This window comes from Pelobates fuscus, chromosome 3 (assembly GCF_036172605.1).
Source record: "Pelobates fuscus isolate aPelFus1 chromosome 3, aPelFus1.pri, whole genome shotgun sequence".
In the NCBI taxonomy this organism is placed as follows: domain Eukaryota; kingdom Metazoa; phylum Chordata; class Amphibia; order Anura; family Pelobatidae; genus Pelobates; species Pelobates fuscus.
In genome coordinates this window covers 270,281,224-270,304,705 of record NC_086319.1, presented here as the reverse complement: position 1 = coordinate 270,304,705, position 23,482 = coordinate 270,281,224, and the positions used below count along the sequence as shown (strand labels likewise).

Genomic DNA, 23,482 nt, shown 5'->3' with positions numbered 1-23,482 from the left:
CGGACGATATTATTGCTGTGATACTTTTTACTGTTTTGAAACACAAATATTTGTGTTCAGCGAAGTCTCCCGAGTACAGGTTTTATGGTGTTTTCAAAAGTTACAACGTCAAATATAAGCTTGTTTCATTTTTTTTCACATTAAAATTCGCCAGATTGCTTAAGTTGCCTTTGTGACCCTATGGTAGCCCAAGAATGAAAATTACCCCTTTGATGGCATACCATTTGCAATAGTAGACAACCCAAGGTATTGCAAATGGGGTATGTCCAGTCTTTTTTAGTTGCCACTTAGTCACAAACAGTGGCCAAAATTGGCGTTTTTTTGCATTTTTCACACACAAAAATCACTGTCTCCTTAGACCTTATTTTATGTTAAGTAAAAAATGAAATATAAATTGTATAATTTAGACATATTTTTAACAACCCTGAAAATCAAACATGCAGTGTTATTCCTTGATTAAAAAAAAGCCAATATATTGTCATTTACAGACACATGTAAATAGTTTTGCCTTTTCACTCAGCATCTGTCTAACATTAATAAGGAAGTAGTTTATGAAATGTGGAATACAGGTGAGGGTGTGTAAGGTAGTTTTATTCTGTTTTAGATTTATACAGTAATGGCTCAGGCAAGGATGAATCTGATAGGTGGATGCCAGGATGTTCCCATGCTTCGTCCGTGCAGCTTTGCAATACACGGTCAGTGGACCAAGCCTGTGTTTGAAAACCCTTCACATGTGACTTTGGTAGAGTGTTCCTGACTGCTAAATGTCAATTCTGTGCAAAATGTATGTTTGTCAGGGCACACTGCATGCTCAGACATCATGCCTGCAATGTGAAACTTGCTGTTCCATCATTTCCTCCCTGCGGCACGAATAGGATTGGAGTTTCATTCATTCGAATGAAATTCCGATCCGAGCAAAGTCCTGAATTGCGTTCTAACACGAATTCTGTTAGGATGCAATTCGGCAGTTTTGCTGGCGTTCTGTCTAAATGACAGGATGTTCGGGAATACTGACAGGAAGCATTGCAGGAACAGGGAGGAAAGCTAAGAATTGTGGGAAAATTTCTCTGACCACCGGAAATGAAGCACACTTTGCTCCTTCGCTGGTCAGAGATGGTCAGGCGTAGGAAACCTCCATAAGACAAGTAGTCCCTACTTTGTCTTATGTTTTAAAGAAAACTAGAGCAGACAGGAAGAAATGAAGAACAGATCCTGAGAGAGGGAGAAAAGAGGAAGCGATTAAAGAAATTCGGCATGACAGTGCCGCTTTAAGGACTGAGCCAAATGTACTAGTTGTGATCAAAACAAAACGCAAACAAAACATTTGTTGTTCCTATATTTAACCCCTTAACGCCGTTACGACGTACCATGCCGTCCCGCTTTAAAGCCGTTGCGGCGGCATGGTACGCCGTAACGGCTTTCTATCCCTGGAGGTGAGATTTACTTACCACCGCCGCGATCCTCTTCTGGGGGGCTGCCTGACAGCCCAGGCAGCCCCCCTCCGGCAAATGAGGCCCCCGGGGGCCATGTGATCGCTCTCAAAGAGCGTTCACAAGGCCCCCTATAGCTGGCTATGGATCTGCCAGCAGGGGGACTGTTTGAAATATCAGACAGTCCCCCTGCTGGTAGGAAAGTAAAAAAATATATATTAAACATGTGTAAAAATAAATGTAAAATATTTTTATATATAATATATATACATATTATATATATGTAACGTCATACAAAGTGTATTTTAATATTAATATAAGTATATATATATATTAGTATTAAAATACACTTAGAGTGACGTTACATATATATAATATGTATATATATTATATATATATATATATATAATGTACATATATATAATTAAAATAATAAATAAATAAAATATTGAAACAAAATTTAATATCAATTATATATGCATATGTAATTTCATTCTAACTGTATTTTGTTATTAATATATATATATATCGGTAACAAAATACACTTAGAATGACATTCTATATATATATATATATATATATATATATATATATATATATATATATATATTATTAAATACAATTAACCACAAATATATATATATATATAGATAAATACATATAATTACATAAAAGATTACATTAGTATACACGTAGAATTTAAATACCTATAAATGCATATATATTAAAATTCTACGTGTATATTTAAATAATCTTTTAACGTAATTATGTGATTTGATTAATTAAAATTTGATTGACATGCCTGACAACACAGGGAGAAAGTGCAGAGAATTTTATTCGCAAGCACTATATTTGACCCTGTAACTCTCCAAGACACCATAAAACCTGTACATAGGGGGTACTGTTTTACTCGGGAGACTTCGCTGAACTAAAATATTAGTGTTTCAAACTGGTAAATTGTATTACAACGACGATATTTTAAGTAAAAGTGACGTTTTTCGCATTTTTTTTACAAGCGAACGCCACTTTTATGGTCTATATTATTGTTGTAATATGTTTTACTGTTTTTTTTTTTTTTTTTTAAAGATTCTTTATTTTTCATTTTCAAGGTACACGAAAACAGTTGTACAGAAGGAAGAAAAACAATTGGGTTAGTGCGGGGGTAATAACATAGTGGTAATGTAACAGTTTGGTTAGGTTGGGTTGTGGCATCATAGCAAATGGGGTTGTTTCTTTTGGTTATGCCTTCTGTTTGTGGACCGTGTTTGGTGGAGGTCTTGTGGCTCTGTTAGGTGTTGTGAACGTGGTAGGTTGGGTCTCCCTCCAGGTGGATGGGTCAGGTTGGGGTGTTGTGCCCCATGTAAGGTGTGCGGTCAGCTTGGCTAATTTGTTAGTTTATGGTTGTGGCATAGTTGGCGGGTTTTGTGTGCCAGTGGGGGGGTATGAGGTGGTTTGGTGCTGTTAATTGTTTATAGTGGGTGTGGTGGATTGGGGGATGAGGTTTTCGGGGGGGTTCTTGCTGTCCTCCCGGGGTCTCCCCCGGGTCCCGGTTGGGTGATTTGGGTGGGTGGTGGGGTTCGTGTTGGTTATCTTAACGGTGTTTGCTGATCAGTGGAGAGAGTGTGAATTGTAATGGTTTTTACCATGGTGGGGCGGTGGGGTGATCAAGCCATGGGTCCCAGATTTTGTGGAAGGATTTCGGGGTATCGTGTATTTGTGATGTTAGTTTGTCCATGTCTATGTTGTCCGTTATTTTATGGAGTATTTGGTTGTGGGTAGGTACGTGTGGGGTGGACCATGTTTCCGCTATTGCTCTGCGGGTGGCTAAGGCTATTCTAGCTATTAATTTGTTTTAGTTGCGGGTGAAGGCTTCGATGGGTTTAGAGAGCAAGAGCGCCCATGGATCCAGGGGTACAGGTCTGCAGAGGAGTTTGGTTAGGAGGTTTGTAATGGACGTCCATAGGGGGATGAGCTTGGGGCAGGTCCACCAGCAGTGGAGGAAGGTGCCTGTGTCCCCGCATAGTTTCCAGCAGAGGTTTGAGGGGGATCGTTTCATAGCCTTCAGGCGGTGGGGTGTGAGGTACCACCTGAAGAGCATTTTAGAAGCCTGCTCCTTGTGGGTGACGCAAATTGAAATGGATTTGGTGGTCGCCCATATGTCAGCCCAATCTGTGGGTTCCTCTGGGGGTCCGAAGTCTTTTTCCCATGCAGAGATGTATGGGAGTGTGACCTGGGTGTGGTGAGTTGTTAGTGTTGGGTATAGTTCGGATATTTGGCTTTTACGAGATGGTGTGCGGAGGCTTGTTTTTTCGAATTGCGTGAGGGTCGATGTGGCTGCCCAGTCTGACTTCGTTTGTTGATGCAAAGCTGCGGAGCTGTAGGTAGTGAAAGTAGTCGAATGTCGTCAGGGAGTCGGGGTTGGGTATGTCTGTGAATTGTAGGAGTTTGCCGTCTGGGTAGAGGTGTTTTAGTCTGCTGATGGTCCTCTCTTCAAAATGGGCATAGTGTTGTGGTGTTAGGCCAGGTGGGAACATTTTGTTGCGTAATATAGGGGTGAGGGGGTATATGCCAGTGGATAGATCGAATTTGTCGCTGAGGTGGTCCCAGAGGTCTAATGAGTGGGTGATTGTTGGGGATGTGTGGGGTGGTATTTGTCTATGTTGTCTTGGTAGCCACATGTATTGGGATGGGTGGTCGCGTCCGAAGATGAGGTGTTCGAGGTCTACCCATCGCTTGTGAGTTGGGGGGAGGTGCCAGTGTTGGATTTGCGTTAAATGCGCTGCATGAAGGTAATGTGTGACGTTGGGGAGACCTAGTCCACCTGATGGTGTAGGAACATATAGGGTGGATCGGCGGATCCGAGGTTTCTTTCCGTTCCATATAAAGTGATCTATTGCCGTTTGTAGTTGTTTGAGGTCTGTCTTTTTACATGGGATGGGTAGTGCTTGGAAGGCGTAGAGAAACTTGGGTAGTAGGTTCATCTTTACAGATGTTATTCTACCTAGCCATGAGATGTTCATGGGTTTCCAGCGTTGGAGGTCCGCATGTGCTTTGCGGAAGAGTGGATGGTAGTTAGTGTTGTACAGGGTGGCGGTGTCGTTGGTGATTTGTATGCCTAAGTAGGTTATCGCCGTTGGGCGGATGCGGAAGGGAAATGTATGTTTTAAAGTGTGGAGAGTGTCTGCTGAGAGGTTGAGTGGGAGGATTTCCGATTTGGCGGCATTAAGTTGGTATCCAGAGATTGTGGAATAAGTTTGTAGTGTTGACAGGAGTGCAGCGAGGGACGGGGTGGGGTTGGACAATGTCAGGAGAATGTCATCTGCGTATGCTGCAATGGTGAATGTCTCGTCTCTTATGCGTATTCCCTCGATTTGCTGGTTGTTTCTTATGGTTTCTAGGAGGGGTTCAAGGGATAGGGCAAAAAGGAGGGGGGATAGTGGGCAGCCTTGGCGCGTGCCGTTGAAGATGGGGAAGGAGGGGGGGGGGGGCTATGTTCGGGATCAGGAGTTGTGCCGTTGGGTTGTGGTATATGGCTTGTAGGAATCGAGCAAGCTCGGGTCGGAATCCGAACTTGCTCAAGACCTTGTATAGGTAGGGCCATAAAAGGCGGTTGAAAGCTTTTTCCGCATCCAGTGAGAGTATTGCTGTTGGGATGTGTCTGTGGTTGGCTACCCATATTAGGTCGATGACTCTCCTTGTGTTGTCTTGTGCTTGTCTCTGTGGGATGATGCTGACCTGGTCTGGGTTGATCAGTTTGTTTAAGAGGGGGTTTATCCTGTTTGTCATTACTTTGGTCAGCAGTTTTAGGTCCTGGTTCAGGAGGGAGATGGGGCGGTAGTGACCTGGTTCCTCATGTGGCTTTCCTGGCTTTGGTATTAGGGTGATATTTGCTTGTGTCATGTCTTGAGGTAAGTGTTCACCTGAAAGCATTGCATTGTAGACTTTGCATAGTCTGGGGGTGAGGATGTCTCCGTAGGTCTTATAGTATAGGGCTGTTAGGCCGTCTGGGCCTGGGCTTTTGTTAGGTTTTAATGTTTTTATTGCTGCCGTGAGTTAATCGGGTGTGATTTCCGCTGCTATGGAGGTTCTGGCTTCGTTGGTGAGGGATGGGAGGGAGAGTTTTTGAAGAAAGGTGTCGGTCTGGGAAAGAATTAAGTCGGATGGGGGTGTCCGGGGAGTGGTTGTATAGGGTTGCGAAGTATTTTTGAAAGGTTTCGCCTATCTTGTGTGGGATGTCGGTGGGTATTCCGTCTGGGGTGCGTATTTTGGTGATTCACTTTGTTTCTGTGAGAGTTCTGAGTCTTTTGGCTAGCATAGAGTCTGCCTTGTTTCCCTTCTCATAGAATTTTTGCTTCGTCCAGGCCAGTGCTTTAGTGGTGGCTGTTAGGGAGAGGCTTCTGAGTAGGGCTCTGGCTGCTGTAAGTTGCTCAAGGGTGGAGGGGTTCGGGTCTTGTTTGTGTTGCGTTTCTAGGTGGCCGATCTCTGCCAGGGTATCGACTAATTGTCTATTGTGTTGTTTTTTGCGTGCCGTTGCTATAGCGATCAGTTTGCCTCTTATGACAGGTTTGTGGGCTGCCCAGAGTGTGATCGGGGATGCAACTGAGTGGTCATTTAGTGTGAAGTATTCTGTTATTTCTTTGGCTAGGGTAGTAGTGACCATTTTGTCGTGGAGAAGTTGTGGGTTTAGTTTCCATGTCCATGGTCTGGTCATGTTGGGGATTGTGAATGTGAGTGAGATGCCTGCATGATCAGACCATGTGATGTTGCCAATGGAGGTTTGTGTGATTCGTGGTGTGAGGCCTGGGGAGGTTAGAAAGTAGTCTATACGGGAGTAGGTGTCATGGGGGTGGGAGTAAAATGTGTAGTCATGGGCCGAGGGGTGTTGGGCTCTCCATATGTCAAGGAGGTTGCTTTTGTTCAGGAAATATGAGAAGAGTGCGTCGTTAGGTGATGGGCGCGTTCCACTGGGGTGTTTGGTAGTCCGGTCTAAGATCGGTGTGTGGGCTGCATTACAGTCTCCTCCTATTATTGTGAAGGTGGCATTGTGCATTGCTAAGTGTGCTGAGAACGTAGGCCAGAACGTCGGGTCAGGAGATGTGGGGGCATATAGGGATGAGATGGCGTAGGTTGTAGGGCCGATTTTGCCTGTTATCGTTGCGTATCTGCCTTGCTTGTCTGGGAAGGCTTGTATGTCTGAGAGGGGGCAGGAGGTTTTGAGAACAATTGCTGTGCCCTTGGATTTTGCATCCGGCGAGTTGGCTGTGAAGGATCGGTTGTAGTGTTTGTTTTTGAGGGGGAAGTTTTTGTGAGGGGTGAAGTGGGTTTCTTGGATTAGCAGGATATCTGCATGCTGTGTGTGGGCCCATCGTAGTAGTGAATGTCGTTTTTGGGGATTATTAAGACCTTTAGCGTTAATGGAGATGCATTTTAGTTTGAGGGGCATCACTAAGCGCGGTGTTTCAGTAGGATGTTATTGTGTTTGGGTGGTATTGTTAAGTTCAAGGATTAGGGTCGTAGCTCCGGGAGGAGTCGGGAGGACAGCAAGGGGATGTATCAGGGTTGGTGTGAGGGGTGGTTGCTGGGCTTATCCCTAGTGCCAGCAGGGGTGTTCTGTATTGCCAACGAGCTCTCTTGCTTGAGGTGCCAAGAGAGGGTGGCAAGGGTCAGAGTGTGTGGGGGAAGTGACCTGTGTCTCGAGAGAGGGCGGCAGGCGTGTGGCCTATTTTGGCGTGGTGGGACGCATCCGGTCCCATGGTGGGTGGGGGTTTGTGAGGTGGAGGGGGGGTTGGCCTTCTTTTCCTTTATATCTTAGCTCTTAGGTTAGGATAGTGGGGAAGGCAATTTCAACCTAGGTCCTGGAGGGGTGTTTAAAGTGGGATTGCTGGGATAGTCAACTTATGTATATATGTAGTGGCGTGGCAGGCTGCTTCGAGCTACGGGCTACTCTGGTGGGTTAGATCCCCTGTATATGGTGTGGGTAACTGTGGTTATGGGTGGGGGCGGGGGAGACCATGCCATCCTCGGCTCCGCAGCAGTGGTCGGGTCGGTGCGGTATGCAGTACAAAGCATTCCAGTGTATCACATTATAGTATATTACATTTCAATTCCCATGACGACCCCTGCCCCCCCTCCACATCTAAGCCTGTCGCTCTCCACCGTCCCCCCGACCCCGTCAGGGGGGGGGGAGCGCGAGGGGTCCGCTTCCTGTTCCTTTTTGTCATGAGAATGACAGCCCCGGGGCTGAACATATGTGTGTGCTGTGCTTTGTGCACCTCGTCCGGGGCCGTCATGGCCCCCCAACCCCCGAGTACCCCGATGAGGGGGAGGAGGAGTGCCGCAAGAACCCCGGAACGTCATCCTCCGTCCAATGGACCTTAGGAGCAATGTCGGAGCAGCTGTTCTGTATGGGGTAGTTCCCAATTGTCATATTGTTATCTTTCTCGTCATTCTTCGGTCGGGACAGCGGGGAGTGTAGCTGCGACCCGGGGTTTGGTGGGGTGTCTTAAGCGGGATTGCCAGGACAGTCCACCCACGCACATATACGGTGGTGTGTCAGGCAACGTCGTGCTCCAAGTCATTTTGACGGGTTGGGTCCCCTGCATATGGCGTGGGTGCCCGTGGTCGCGGGCAGGGGGGGAGAGGTCGTGTTGTCCTGGGCCCTGCATCGGTTGTCGGGTCAGTGTGGCGTGTGGAACATGGCATTTTAGTACATTACATTGTAATACATGACATTTCATGTCCAGTGTTGACTTTCGCCCTCCCCTCCAAATTTTGGTCTGTCGCGGTCCGCCGCCCCTCCGGACCCGTTAAGGGGGGGGGGGGGGGAGGGAGCGCAAGGGCACCGCTTCCCGTTCCCTCTTTCGTGATGATGACAGCCCCGGAGCAGGGCATACACCTGTGCCGTACCCAGCACTCCTCCGGGGCCGGTACAGCCCCCCGCCCCCCGAGCCCCTCCATGAGAGGGGGGGGAGGGTTGCGAGGGCCCCGGATTGTCACCCCCCCCACGGGCCCCCGACAGCAATGTTAGGATAGTTATCCTATATGGTGTAGTTCATAAGTGTCTTACTATGAGCTTTTTGGTAGAGCAGTCTCTGTTTGTGGGCCGGAGCCCCCCATCAATGCACTGGTGGTTCTGTCCGTAGGGGATCGGGAAACTGCCCGTCTGTCTGGGGTTTTGCGTGGGTGTTCTCGGGGTTCTGCTCGGGTCTCGTGGCACGGTGTTGTGTGGCGATGGGCCAGCAGCGGTACTTGTGTCTGGTGTCGGTGGGTGAGCCGGGGGTCTGTGCTTCGGGTGTGCTCACAGCGTGCTTGTTCACCTTGTAGGATGGGACGGCTTCAGTTGGACTGTCGGGTCTGCTCTGTGGGCTTTTGGTACAGTCTCTCTTCATTTGGTCCGGGGAGCTGAGGGAGGCTCGAGCCCGGGCAGCCTGGTTGTTTAGTCTTTAGGGGTTGTGTAGCGTGGGTGTCTTTATGGGTCGGGATCGGAGGGTCTCCCGGCCCGACTGTCCTGTTCGATTAGTGCTGTGGGGACTGGGCTGGACGCAGTCCGCGTCTGGGATCTCGGTTTCTCTGGGGCAGTTGGTTTTCGGGTCTTCTTGAGGGTGTAGGTTGATGATCGGCTGTAGCGAGGTCTTGACTGAGATCCCGAAGGCCCAGTTGTTCTGCCAGATTCCGGGCCTCTGATGGTTTGTGCAATAGGTAGGTATGATTTTCATGCCGCACCATTAGTTTGAATGGGTGGCCCCAAGAGTAGCGGATGCGTCTGGCTTGCAGGGCTTGTGTTAAAGGCCTCAATCTGCGCCGTTTGCGGAGGGTGGTCGGTGCGAGATCCTGGAACAGTTGGACCGTGTGGCCTTCAATTTGTAGCGGTGTTTCTCTCGTCGCCCTCATGATTGCTTCTTTTACATGGAAGTAGTGACAGCGAATGATTATATCTCATGGTTGTGTGGGATTCGCTGATGGTGGGCGGAGGGCTCTATGGGCCCTGTCCAGGAGAAGGTCGGATGGCGGGGCGTCAGGGAGTAGGCTGCTGAACGCTTCGTGGAGGATAGTGGTGAGTGCCTCCGGGTTAGATGATTCAGGCAGACCTCTTATGCGTATATTGTTTCGTCTGGACCTGTTGTTTAGGTCCTCTTGTGCGTCTTCCAGATCAGCTATTTGTGCTTTAAGTTCTTTGAGCGCCATTTCTTGAGAGGATGTAGTGGCTGTTATGTCGTCCATTTTGTCTTCTAGCTCACATGTGCGTTTGTTAAGGTCTGATAGGCCTTCTTTGAGTGGGGCCAGTTGTTTGGTGAGCTCAGATGCTACTAGAGATTTCATCTCTAGTAAAAGGTCTTGTAGATCTTTTTTAGTGAGGGGAGCAGGGCCTTTCTTGTGGCTGGTGGTGCTGGCGTCTGATTCTGTGTCAGAGGCCTGCTGCTCCCCTGCAGCTGATGTGTCTCTGTCCGCCCTTATTTTAAAGATCGGGGCCACGGCCGCGCCGGACTTAGATTTTCGTCCCCCTCCCATTCCGGTTGAGTGTTGTGGGGTTCGGGAGTATAGTGCGGGGTTCGTGGTGCTGTGGGTGGGTGTTTGTTTCGCCGCTAGTGTAGGCTGTTATTTTGCCTGCCGCCTCGGAGCCTCTCTAGATCGCGACCATCTTCTTCAGCTGTCAGGCCCAATGGATTCTTTTAAGTTTAAGCTTCATATTTCCACATGAAGCAGCTGTGTGGCAGCCTGGAGTCTTGGTGGGGGCCAATTAGGTATTTGAGACAGTGGTAAGGTGTTCGAGTAAGCAGGGGGAACTAGGTGTGCCTGATGTCCTATGCAGGATTGGGACTCTGCTGTGGTTGTGGGGTTCTGTACCTGGCGCGGTATACACGGCGGGTATCCTTCCACCGCTGATGTCGGGAGCCCTCAGGGGGTCTCTTCTCCGTGCTGGGAGAGAAATCCAGCTGCTGCTGCTCATGTTTTACTGTTTTAAAACACTAATATTTGTGTTTAGTGAAGTCTCCCGAGAATAACAGTACCCCCCCGTGTACAGGTTTTATGGTGTTTTGGAAAGTTAGAGAGTCACATATAAGGCTTGCATTTCATTTTTTTTCACATTGAAATTTGCCAGATTGGTTATGTTGCCTTTGAGAGCGTATGGTAGCCCAGGAATGAGAATTACCCCCATGATGGCATTCCATTTGCAAAAGTAGACAACCCGAGGTATTGCAAGTGGGGTATGTCCAGTCTTTCTTAGTAGCCACTTAGTCACAAACACTGGCCAAATATTAGTTTTTTGCTTTTTTCACACAAAAACAAATTTGAACGCTAACTTTGGCCAGTGTTTGTGACTAAGTGGCTACTAAAAAAGACTAAACATACCCCACTTTCAATACCTTGGCTTGTCTACTTTTTCAAATGCTATGCCATTATGGGGGTAATTCTCATTCCTGGGCTACCACACTGTCTCAAAGGTAACATTACTAATCTGGAAAATTTCAATTTGAAAATGGAATGTTCTATATTTGACCCTGTAACTTTCAAAAACAACATAAAAGGGGGCGGGGCCTGACCGCGGACAGGAGCAGACGCACACTACAGCAGCTCCTGCATATCCACGCTAAATGCACCCAAATTACAGATCACAGAACCAGCAAACCGGTAAAATCGGACCTAATCATCGAAGGGGACTCTCTACGCTCCAAGTAGATACCAAACATGTGGACTTCCGAGCCGGTTCCGAGCACACAAATTCTGCGGCCTAGTAGCATGGTAGGCCCGGGAGAGACGGCCGCTCTCCCGCCGCCACCACAACTCAAGGCTGATCCCGGATTGGGTTCCTGTTCCCCCCCCCCCTATGGACCGGCGGGGGTTATCCCGGTCCCCACCGACCCGGCAAGTATGCCATCAGCGTCTCTCAATCCATACCGCAACGCGGGATCCGACTACACCGGGCCCGGCGTAATGGTGGACACATGCCGTCTATCAGAGCCCACACCTCACCAGCCTATACTCACTCAGCTGGATGCAATATTCACCCGATTTTGGGAGAGACTGCAGCAGCGCTCTACTACCCAATTACCTCAAACACAGAGAGGGAAAGCAGTGGAACCTGAGGCCGTGGAGCGGAGTGGGCCTGTCCCGGGCTCAGCACCCTGCTCAATCCACGCACCACGCGTCCAACGCCCACCCGGGCTGAGAGTCATCCGGAGTTCCCCTCCGAGGCAACACCCGCACCGCCGGAGGGCCACCCGCCGCAGGCGGCGGAGGAGTAAGATCAGGGCCTTTCATGGCGCCCGCACAGGGAGAGACCCGGACCTACGGAATTCCCGGGTCTGCGACCCCACACCAGGCCTGGGGCTGGGGAGAGGCCACGTTCTGCCTGCGGATCACCACTGCTCCCAGAGCACTTCCAGCACCGGTTTCCAGCTCGCCAAGCACCGGGATCGGCTGAAAATGAGGTCGGAAGATGGAGTCCAGCCTCACATTTAAAGAGGATCTCACAGCAGAAGGACTTATCTTACACAAGCGGACTCTGACTCTCAATTATTGCAGCATGTATCCATCACACACATAAGGCATACACCACCTACCACTCCACCTCACTACGACACCATATTACACCACCTTGTTAACATGCTAGGAATGGGGCTGCTCCTCGAAGGCATGGCTCTACACTCACACTAACAGAACCCACTACGTACAAGACGGCACAATCACCACACTAACAACACGGGATGCCGGCAGCACCGATACCTACAACGCGTGCTAAGTCCCAGGCTGCCTCATCTTTCAGCTAACCTGGATAGGAGACACACTACACCCCACGCTTGCCGGTCAGGTGGCTCTAAGCGCCACCAAGAGAGCCTAAACATACTATCACCCCACTTACTACATCTCAGCTTAGGCTTGGCTAATTGCTCAACAACAGTCTCGTTTTACATGTTCTATTACATGCTATTATGCACGCAGCCTACTCATATGTTATTTTTGTTTTGCATGTTCAATCTATCAGAAAGCCTAATATGCGATCGACTCACCTGTATACCTAGCCTATAAGCATGTCTACTAGAATAAGCTGGTATCACATTTAGCATGTAACTTTGCCCGCATTGGCACTCTAATAAGCGTAGTTTAAGTAATATTTTTCTGTTTCAAAGACATAATTAAGCCTAACTCAATGGAATAAGCACCATTTATTTACTTTAATTTACACCACTTTATTTTGACTCTTTTAACTATGCCTAGATCACTATGTTTATTCATGTTTCAAAAAGAAAAATATGGCAGTTTCTCTTGGGAGAGTAATACAAACCATCTTGTTATCATAATCGCATGTTTTCCCGTAATACCTCCCTTTTATATTCTGTACCCCATGACGCATATGCCATAATAAAAGAAAGATTTACAAAAAAAAAAAACAACATAAAACCTGTTAATGGGGGGTACTGTTGTACTTGTGACACATCGCAGATTGCAAATATGTGCATTTTTTTTGCAGTAAAACCTAGCAGTATTATGACATTCACAGTTAAAATGTCAGTCGGAAATGCAAATTTTAAAAACAATCTTATTTTCTCACTTTTTTTTTATTTTATTCATAATAAATTATGTTCCATATATGAACATAATTTTTTGGGACCACTTCTATTTAACATATTTATAAATGATCTTGAAATGGGCATTGAAAGCCATGTATCAGTGTTTGCAGATGACACAAACCTTTGTAAAGTAATAAAATGTGAGCAGGATATTGCTTTGCTGCAGAGGGATTTGGATAAATTGGGGGACTGGGCACTAAAATGGCAGATGAAATTGAACGTAGAGAAATGCAAAGTTATGCACAAGCAATTTACACCCTAAATGGTAGTGAACTAGGGATAACCACACACGAGAAGGATTGTGGAATTGTTATAGACAACAAATTAGGCAACAATATGCAATGTCAATCTGCCGTTGCTAAGGCCAGTAAGGTTTTGACATGTATAAATAGGTGCATAAATTCTCGGGATGAAAATATAATTATTACTATCTGATAATGTAACACTGTAGACCAGATTCAGGAATAGGAGGGACGCTAAACACATTACGCCAACAACCTGATAAGGCAGTAGAGAAACTATCGATAATGTCTTACTGTATGTATGTGTGTTATATGCAATACGACATGTGAATTGACGACCATGGAGGAAGCTCAGCGACGTCCCCCCCCCCCCCCCCCACACACCCCCACCCCACCCCGCACGACAACCCACAGACAGGGTCCACTCTCAGAGAAAAGTCGACTTTACAGACCGAAACGGACTGGCATGGAGGGAGCACAGGATGGGCCAGACGTGAATGGCTTAAGCTCCACACCTATGGAGTCAACAGGAAATAATATCCCCCCCAGTAAGAAAAATCATAAAGGGCAAGACTCGTCTCACCTGCCCACAGATACCTACACCTATGCATAGCAATGGGAGTCCAACAGGGCAGAACGCCCCTCTCTACCCTCACCCTCCCCTCACCTCGTAGTATGCACCAGGATGCTAAGAAAAGACACGACTCAAGGGACCCCACACCCCTTACGCAAATGCCCATAGTGGCTTAGAACACTAGCACCAGCGACAGGAAGGGCAACCAACACATGTGACTTGTTTCAGTTGGAAGCAGCAATTAACACACGACAGTTTAATGGTATAGGGGCCGCCCCCGGAGATTTGGTTCACTACCTGGATCCCCCCGATGGGAGACAACCTGACGGAGGCTAGGGCCCAAGTACCCCCCCACGGTCTGGCAAGGCATAAGACACTTTAAGCCAGATCACTTGGCTATAAAAATATCCTCACTCAATGTTAAGGGCCTCAATGCCCCACGCAAGAGGCGAACGCTCTTCTGTGAGCTGAAACGACTAAACCCAGACATTGCGTTCCTCCAGGAGACCCACCTACCAAAATCCGCCCAGGTATCTCTCCGCGACCATACCTACCGAGTTGCAGTGGAGGCACGAGCCTTCCGAAAACGGAACGGGGTGACCATCCTCATCCATAAAAGATGCCCCTTACACATCACCAGTGTATTAACCAATCCGGACGGCAGATATATCATAGCGACAGGCCAAATCTACTCACAAACCATACATTTGATCAATTTACGCCCCAACACCCCCTCCCCACAGTTCTGGAACCAACTGTCAGACTCAGTCCTAGCCTTGCCTAATGGAGCTATCATACTTGGGGGGGACCTAAATGCAACTCCCTCCCCACCAGTTGACAGAAGCTCACGACCAGGTCAAATTAGATCCCACGGCATGGGCGCCCAGGATAAACAATTACATAATTTTATTCGCACAACGGGTCTCATAAACGCGTGGAGAGCCCAACACCCTAGCCAAAAAGACTACACCTACTACTCCCCCCCCCCCCATATGACACCTACTCCCGCATCGACATCTTTCTGACTAACCAAATAGGATTCACGAAAACCCAGAAAACGGAAATAGGTTCCATTGCCTGGTCCGACCATGCGGACATTGCAATATACTTAGACGGCCTATATCACCCCACCCCATGGACATGGAGGCTCAACACCTCCCTACTAAACGACCCACTCGTTGTTGCAGATATACAAAAACAACTACACATACTTTACAGAAAACCTGACACCAGCTGTACCAATGACAGTAGTATGGGCAGCCCACAAAGCAGTAATTCGCGGCCACCTCATTAAAATAGCGACACACAAGAAGAAAATCAAAACCCAAAAACTCAACCAACTGTTAAATGCCCTCCGCACAGCGGAACAGCGCCACAAAACAGACCCAAACCCACAAACACTACAACACCTACAAGACTCCCGCCTGTCCCTCAGGCAACTGCTGCTGGACGACACAGCACGCGCACTGACATGGACTAAACGGACATATTACGACAAATCAAATAAGATGGACACCTTACTAGCCCGCACCTTACGCCCCAGAACACAACGCCCCCACATTACATCCATACGAGGCCCAGACGGCTCCCTGAAGTCCACACCGACAGAGATAGCACAGCTCTTCACCTCCTTCTATGAAAATCTATACAACCACACCCCTCTAGGCGGCACGCCACATAGGACCACCTGCCAGAAAACATCAGAATTCCTAACGCACCTTAACCTCCCCAAACTTCACACTGCAGTCATAGAGGAACTCTCCCCCCCAATAAACAAGGACAAAATCAAGCAGGCCATCTCCTCTCTGAAAAGCCACAAAGCCCTGGGCCCAGATGGCTACGAAGGTAGCTATTACAAAACCTTCCGAGAGGAATTGATCCCACACATGGAAACTCTGTTTCGTGAGTTAATGGAGGGGACACCACCCACTCAAGACATGACCCAAGCACACATCATACTGCTACCAAAGCCAGACAAAGACCACTCCCAACCTGAGGCATACCGACCTATCTCACTCATAAACCATGACAGTAAAATTCTAGCCAAAATATTAGCGACACGACTTAACCCACACCTCACCCGCCTCGTTCACGCTGACCAAGTGGGGTTCGTGCCCGGCAGACCGCTTTTTGAAAATACGCGACGAAACATTTACATAATCTGGACGCTCACTACAACCAAAACACCAGCAGTAGCCCTATCCCTCGACGCGGAGAAAGCGTTCGACAGGGTGAACTGGCCTTACATGTTTACGCTATTGGAACACTTACACATCCCTCCCCCCTACATCACAGCAGTACATGCACTATACACGGACGTGACAGCGCAAATAAAATTGACAGGGTCGAACAGCCCACGATTCCGTATACATAACGGTACTCGACAAGGATGCCCTCTCTCCCCTTTGCTCTTTGTCTTAACTCTTGAACCCCTCCTACAGGCAATCAGGGAACACCCCGACATAACAGGGGCGAGAATAGCAGATCAGGAATTCCTTGTTTCCGGGTATGCGGACAACGTCCTCCTCACCTTGACCGACCCCCTCAACTCCTTACATGCGCTAATGCCCCTCTTGCAGAACTACAGCACTATTTCGGGCTACAAGGTCAACGTGGAGAAATCCAGTGCCCTCCCAATCCTCCTCACACAACGCGAGATCACCCGAATTACCTCGGAGTACCACATACGAGTATCCCAATCCTCTCTCGCCTATCTCGGCATTAAACTATCAGCAGATCCTGCAGCACTTCACAACTTAAATTATACCCCCCTAATCACGAAACTTATAGCGGACATGGAGACCTGGGCGGACAAACCAATCTCATGGATTGGGAGGATCCATTCGGTCAAAATTAATGTCCTACCCCGCAGCCTTGCCCCTCCCCATTACAAAGCATGACCTAAAGCCGTTACAGCGGACTATTGACCGCTTAATTTGGCACAACAAGAGACATAGGGTAGCCTGCAACATCCTATACCGCCCCAAAGCGAGAGGCGGCCTGGGCCTTCCACATTTACATTTCTATTACCTAGCGGCCCACCTGACGCAAATTGCAATGTGGCACACACCCCCTGAGACCAGGAGATGGGTAGACCTGGAATCTCTGATTATGCAATCGGACCTTCCACAGTTCTACATTTGGACCCCAAAAGAGCATAGAGCACTCCTGCGGACCGACTGCCCAGCCATAACAAACTCAATCCACATTTGGGACAAGTACGCAATAAAATATGACCTAACAGCAACATCATTCCCCCTCACCCCCATATATCGAAATAGGGCATTCACCCCAGGCATGAGGCCTAAAGATTTTAAAGGCCTAGAAAGGGCGGACCTACAACAAATCCACCAACTATACATAGGGAACGAAATCGTCCCGTTCTCGGAACTGCAAACGAGAACGACATTAACCCCGGCAGATTTTTTCAGATACTTACAAAATCGAAATTACTTTAACCAAGAGTCGGTCAAATCAGCGGCTAAAACCAAACCAACTTTCTTTGAAAATATATGTTTAGCCGAGCGCTACCGCAGGGGCATGATATCCCTCCTCTACTCCCACCTCTGCTCCACCACACGGGAATGGGGTACCCTTCATTACACTGACAAGTGGGAAGCCGATCTAGGGGAAACCTCAGAGAGCATAGACTGGCAGGACATATGGGAGGCAAATACCAAAACTTCTATCTGCGTCACGATGCAGGAGCAGTCATTCAAAACAATGTTCAGGTGGTATACCACCCCGGTTCAGTTATACCACATTAAAAAAACACCCACAGACCTCTGCTGGCGTAACTGCGGAGAGACGGGGACGTATGCCCACATGTGGTGGCACTGCCCCAAAATCCAATCCTACTGGAAAACCATCCAAACCCTATCCAACCAAGTCTTGGCCAGACCTATCGCCCTCAACCCATGGACCTTCCTACTGGCCAGACCCCAAGAAGATTGGCCTAAACCAAGCCAACAATTAATTAACAAAATAGCATTAGCAGCCAGGAGAGCAGTGGCCCAAACATGGCTACAACCCGACACCCCGTCGGTCACGACAGTGATAAATAAGATCAAAGAAAGCTATCTCATGGACAAACTAACAGCCCAAGTGCGGGGTACCACCAAAGCCTTCACTAGGACCTGGGAGCCATGGGAAACGTATAGTGACCATTAAGAACAGGGAAATTGGAGAGAAGAGTAGTTACTCACGACAGACTACGTTACTACCCCTCCCCCAGCCCCACAACGACCACCATAGTTGGGTCGAGACGACCGGTGTCCCGGACCGTGTATTTACTCTATTGTTATTGTGTTTATGTTCTTTTCTTAATTTTTCTTTTTCAATATAAAAGACAATGGTTAACCGTAGCAATGCCATGCCTCATTTGAATAACCAAACCATGTACTGTAACAAGAATGTAAATGGATACTATCTACTGAAGCTCAATAGGCTCTTGCACGAGCCACAACACTACGCATTGTCTACCCTATACCATTGCAAGAATAAAAAATAAAAATAAATAAACTGCAATTGGATAAATATTGCAAAAACATAACATACAAGGATATAATTTCTAATTAGTGGGGTAATAGCTGCTTGATCCAAGGAGACATCTGACTGCTATTTTGGAGTCAAGAAGGAATTTTTCCTAGTTTGTTGCAAAATTGGAAGCGCTTCATACTAGATTTTTTGCCTTCTTTTGGATCAACAGCAAAAACATATGTGAGGAAGGCTGAACTTGATGGACGCAAGTCTCTTTTCAGCTATGTAACTATATAAAACCTTCAATTCGCGCTATATGTCCAGGCATAATTCATCTCTTTCATATTATGTGCACCCACACTTCTTATATATAATTTTATTCAGGGGAAACAGGGCTTTCATTTAACATCAGATATTTAGGTGTGAAACATAATTTAATATTAATAAAATATAAAAAAATCTGAGAAAATAAGAATTTTTTTACATTTATTTTAGTTCTACGTGACATTTTAACTATGAATGTCATAATACTGTTTGCTTTTACTGCAATAGAATACACATATTTGTATTCTGCGATGTCTCACATGTAAAACAGTACCCCCTATGTACAGGTTTTATGGTGTTTTTTTATGCGTCAAATAATTCTACATATATATTTATGTAATAATTTTACATAATTACATAATTTTATTAATTACAATTTGCAGGATCTGCCTGACAACCGAGGCAAAAAGTATTTACACCTGTAACTTTCCATGACACCATAAAACCTGTACATGGGGGTTACTGTTTTACTTGGAAGACTTCGCTGAACACAAATATTAGTGTTTCAAAACAGTAAAATTTATTACAACGATGATATCATCAGTGAAAGTGAATTTTTTTGCATTTATCACACACAAATGGCAATTACACGGATGAAACTAATATTTGTGTTCAGTGAAGTTTTCAGAGTATAACAGTACCCCTCATGTACAGGTTTTATGGTCTTTTCAAAAGTTAGAGTCAAATATAAGGCTTGCGTTTCAGTTTTTCACATTGAAATTCGCCAGATTGGTTACATTGCCTTTGAGACCGTATGGTAGCCCAGGAATGAAAATTACCCCCATGATGGCATACTATTTTGCAATAGTAGACAACCCAAGGTATTGCAAATGGGGTATGTTCAGTCTTTTTTAGTAGCCACTTAGTCACAAACACTGGCCAAAATTGGCGTTCAAATTAGTTTTTTGCAATTTTTCACACACAAACAAATATTAACACTAACTGCACCGCCGAAATGTTGTCCACGCGGAGCAGAATGCAGCAGTTCGACATGTCTTTGGCCAGGCTGCAGATGGCGAAAGACTATGCAACCAATACCAGACAGTTGATGTGAAGGTCGGTCTCTTCGCCCTGCCAAGGTCCCCCTGTGGAGGAGTGTGCGCCCCAAAGCCAGAGGCTGGCGTACGACTCTACGATGAAGTCCAGGGATGAGCCAAAAATCGCTTTGCCATTACAGGCTTGCATGTGCAGAAGCCACCAGCAAAGTTCCGTCCGAACGTCCTCTGAGAGCTGGATCCAGTGAGCGTATGAGTGTCCCGAGCGCAGGCATCTCGCTTTTAGGCGTTGCATGGCTCTGTAGTGTAGAGGTCCTGGAAATATTGCTTGGATGAAGGACGAGAGGAGTCCAACAATCCGATCGAGCATACTGAGGGGAATTGTATCCATCCGGAGGACACGTTTGATTTCTTTCCGTATGGAGGCTACCTTTGCAGTTGGAAGGCGCAATATGCAGTTCTCTGAATCGATCTCGAATATGAGGAACTGGACCGACTGGGAAGGAGAGAGAGACGATTTCTGTCTGTTCACCACGAAACACAAGGATTCTAGAAAGTGAACGACAAACTTTGTCTGCAATTGTAGTCTGGATGTGGGTTTTCAGAAAATCAGCAAATCGTCCAGATAAACGAGACATCGCACGCCTGTGGTTCGGATGTGAGCCATCACTGGTTTCAACAGCTTCATGAAGCACCGCGGAGCTGAGACCGAAAGGCAGACATGTGAACTGGTATGTACGTCCTCTCCAACTGAACAGAAGGAACCAACGACAATCTAGGGCGATGGGGACTGACAGGTACGCGTCTTTTAGGTCCAGGCGCATGAACCAGTCATTCCCGATGAGAAGGTCTTGTAGGAGATGAATACCATCCATCTTAAAAATGTCTGTATACCACGTAGTAATTCAGGTGTCGCAGATTGACAACCGGTTGGTAATCCCCCGTCGTCTTCTTGACTAGGAAGATATTGCTGAAGAAACCGCCGTCTTCCGACGTGTATTGCACTGCGCCCTTCTGGATGAAGGTGCAGATTTCTTTGTCTACCTGTTGGTCTTGTTCCGTAGACATACGTATCGGGGGCGGAGGAGATGTCTGGACGGGTAGCGAATAAAATTCTATGACGTAACCTTGTACCGTCTAGAGTATCCAGGCGTCGTTGGTGATCGCCTCCCAATTCTGTAAGAAAAGAGACGGGTTGCCAACGGTAAAGTTGGGAACAGGTGGACTGGTATGGACACTTACCCGTTGTGAAGAAACCACGTCCTCTGGAGCCTCTGGCTCTATCCATGCCTCTGTAGGAGGAGGATCTTTGTGCCATGGTAGGGAAGAAATTGGATGATTGTGGGTATGTTCTGGAGCCCGTCAACCAGAAGCAGCTGGTGGCTCGGCTCCGTTGCCGACAGGCCCGCCCAAAAACACCTCGTCCAGGTGGGGCGCGGAAGATCTGTTTCAAGGATGCTTGTGCCTTGTTTAAAGTGGTGAACAGGCTTACGTGCCTCTTGAGTTTGGTTATGAAGGCTTCACCGAACAATAGTCCATAGTCCTCTTCGTTGGAGGAAGGAGGGGTAGTGGGCTTCCGTTGTTCCACCCGTTTGGGCCATTTAACCAGCGCTTTGCCCTTCCAATGTCGTTTGGATTTCGACCATTCCAAGCCCGAGGCCTCCGCCAGATCAGATGGGCCTGTGCTGCCCTGGGGCTGGGGTAGTGCTCGTAGCAGAGCCTTCCCTACCGAGGCCGCCACCACGGCATTGATCATCGCTTGGAAGTCTTGGGTCAGTTGCGGTGTGTTTTCCATGTCTGAAACTGTCCTGTATGTGAAACAGTGACAGTCAGTGAGTTGTAATGGTGGCAGGGCAATCGCATAGCGGTATCACCTCCTGGTACAATAGGGGCTCGCCCAGGGTATAGTGACCCAAAATATTATTGCCCGTGTGTATATTATTTTGTGTGACAATGCGGGAGGGCCCTCTCACCTGATAAAACAGGGGGATACCCTTGAATAATAGCTGAGACCTGTGCGTCTCTTAGGAGCGGGTGACCCAGGACTCCCTAGTGTACTGGGTGTGCCACAGTTGTACGCGGATTTTAACCACGTTCACATCAGACTAATGCATCACATTGGAACATTCAGTGCATACATTTTCTGCCGTAGCACACCCGCATATAATTAGCTGGGGTTCGCCCCAGGTGGTGTGCCGTGACAATCAGAGGACACCCACGTTAATAATAGGCGCAATATCGGTTAGACATGGAAAGCTGGGTGATCACCCCAGGTGGCATGCCATGAAAAAAGCCAGAAGACAGCCACAGTACTGTTTGTACCCTCGGTACAGTATATATGTAAATAACCCTGTGAAGGGTGACAGTATATGCACTCAAGGCAGTATAATATATGCTACTGTTAAAGTGAGAAATCAGTTCATGTGCACATTACCTAGTAAATCTGCAGATTTACTGATTTGCCCCGTTAAACTGCGGAATCAAGAGTTTTCCGCACTTTACCTAGGTAATGTGCACATTAACTGCTTCTGTATAGTTAAAGTGCAAAATGTTTGTTTCTTTCCCTCGGTAAAAGAGGAATTATTTATTACAAAAAACACCCTTGCAGAACCTGTTTCACCCTTTCAGTGCAGTCTCTGCAGTCGTCTGAAGGCAGAAAGATTCTGTGTGAACCTGTATAGATTCTTTTGTGAGCGAGTTCCTATCAATGCCCTCCACCATCAAATTCTCAAAGCATAGACGCATGGCTTGTTGCTTCTCAGAGGGGACTGGCTACTAACAATGCTGCTCCGTAAGTCCGAGAAATACTTTTCTCATTGAGGAGAATGAGACCAAGGAGAGGTCTGCTCATGGACCACTGATTCCGACAGTCTTCAAATATATGATGATATTGAGAACAGTGGAGAGCATCTGCTGGGATCATTTCAGGGTGTGCAGGAAGCGTTCGCTCTCTTGTGGTGGTGGGGGCTCCTCGTTTCTTACCAGTTCGGGATAGCTGTTTGAAGAGGTATGTGACTATGTGGTCCAGACAAGAACAGAACAGCAGCCTGTGCACACCATGGTGTCCTCCAGAGCTGTGTGCCCCTCAGAGATGGAGGACGGAATATTTTTTTTGCACTTTAACGAGTGCCTAGTAGGTAATGTGCAGATTACCTAGGTAATGTGAGAAATATTGGAGAAATTAAATCATTTTCTGCACTTTAGCTGATTGCCCTAGTTAATCTGCAGATTAACTAGGTAAGGTGCACATTAACTGATTTCTGTACTTTAACTGTAACATATACACTCCGTTTCCTTTGAGAAAAAGCCACCTATAAATTGAGACCAGCGAGTGAATCCTAAATCAGATGTTTTAGTTTGACAGAATAATGCAGTAATCCTTAGAATTAAAGAGGTACCTCTTCAGTTGAAGTCAAACGAGCTGAGCAAACCAGTCCAGTAGGTCCTTTAAAAACCAGATTGTATTCCGATCTGGAGTAAAGACAGAAGATGGACGCCATGAATCTCGTGGTACCTGCAAGATCCAAGATGTCCGCCGCTATCGCGCAACTGTAAGCAAGTCCACCAAAAAAAACGCTGCAAGCGCCCCAGTCTACACCCCCAGCCCGAAACCCAAGCCTACTGGCCCCACAGTAGTATCTCCCCACTGATCCGCGGCATGAGCGCAGTACTGGCAGCCGCGCACCAAGAGGGGCTGGGAAGCACAAGTAACAGCAGAGGGCTAAGGCTGGCAACACAGTGAAGAGAATAAATATCTAAGACATAAAAATACAGGTATGGGGGAATAGTAGATAAAAATAGTAAATTAAAGGAGAAAAAAACAGCAACAGAAATTATCATTAAGAATAATAAACCATAGGAGAAATAC

At 47.2% G+C, this 23,482-nt stretch overlaps 1 protein-coding gene across 2 annotated transcripts in view; it reads left to right on the top strand.

Moving 5' to 3' along the window:
• The window catches only part of TGOLN2 (trans-golgi network protein 2), a 37,664-nt gene that overhangs the window by 8,034 nt on the left and 6,148 nt on the right, over positions 1-23,482 (top strand). The gene's annotated exons all lie outside the window — the stretch shown is intronic.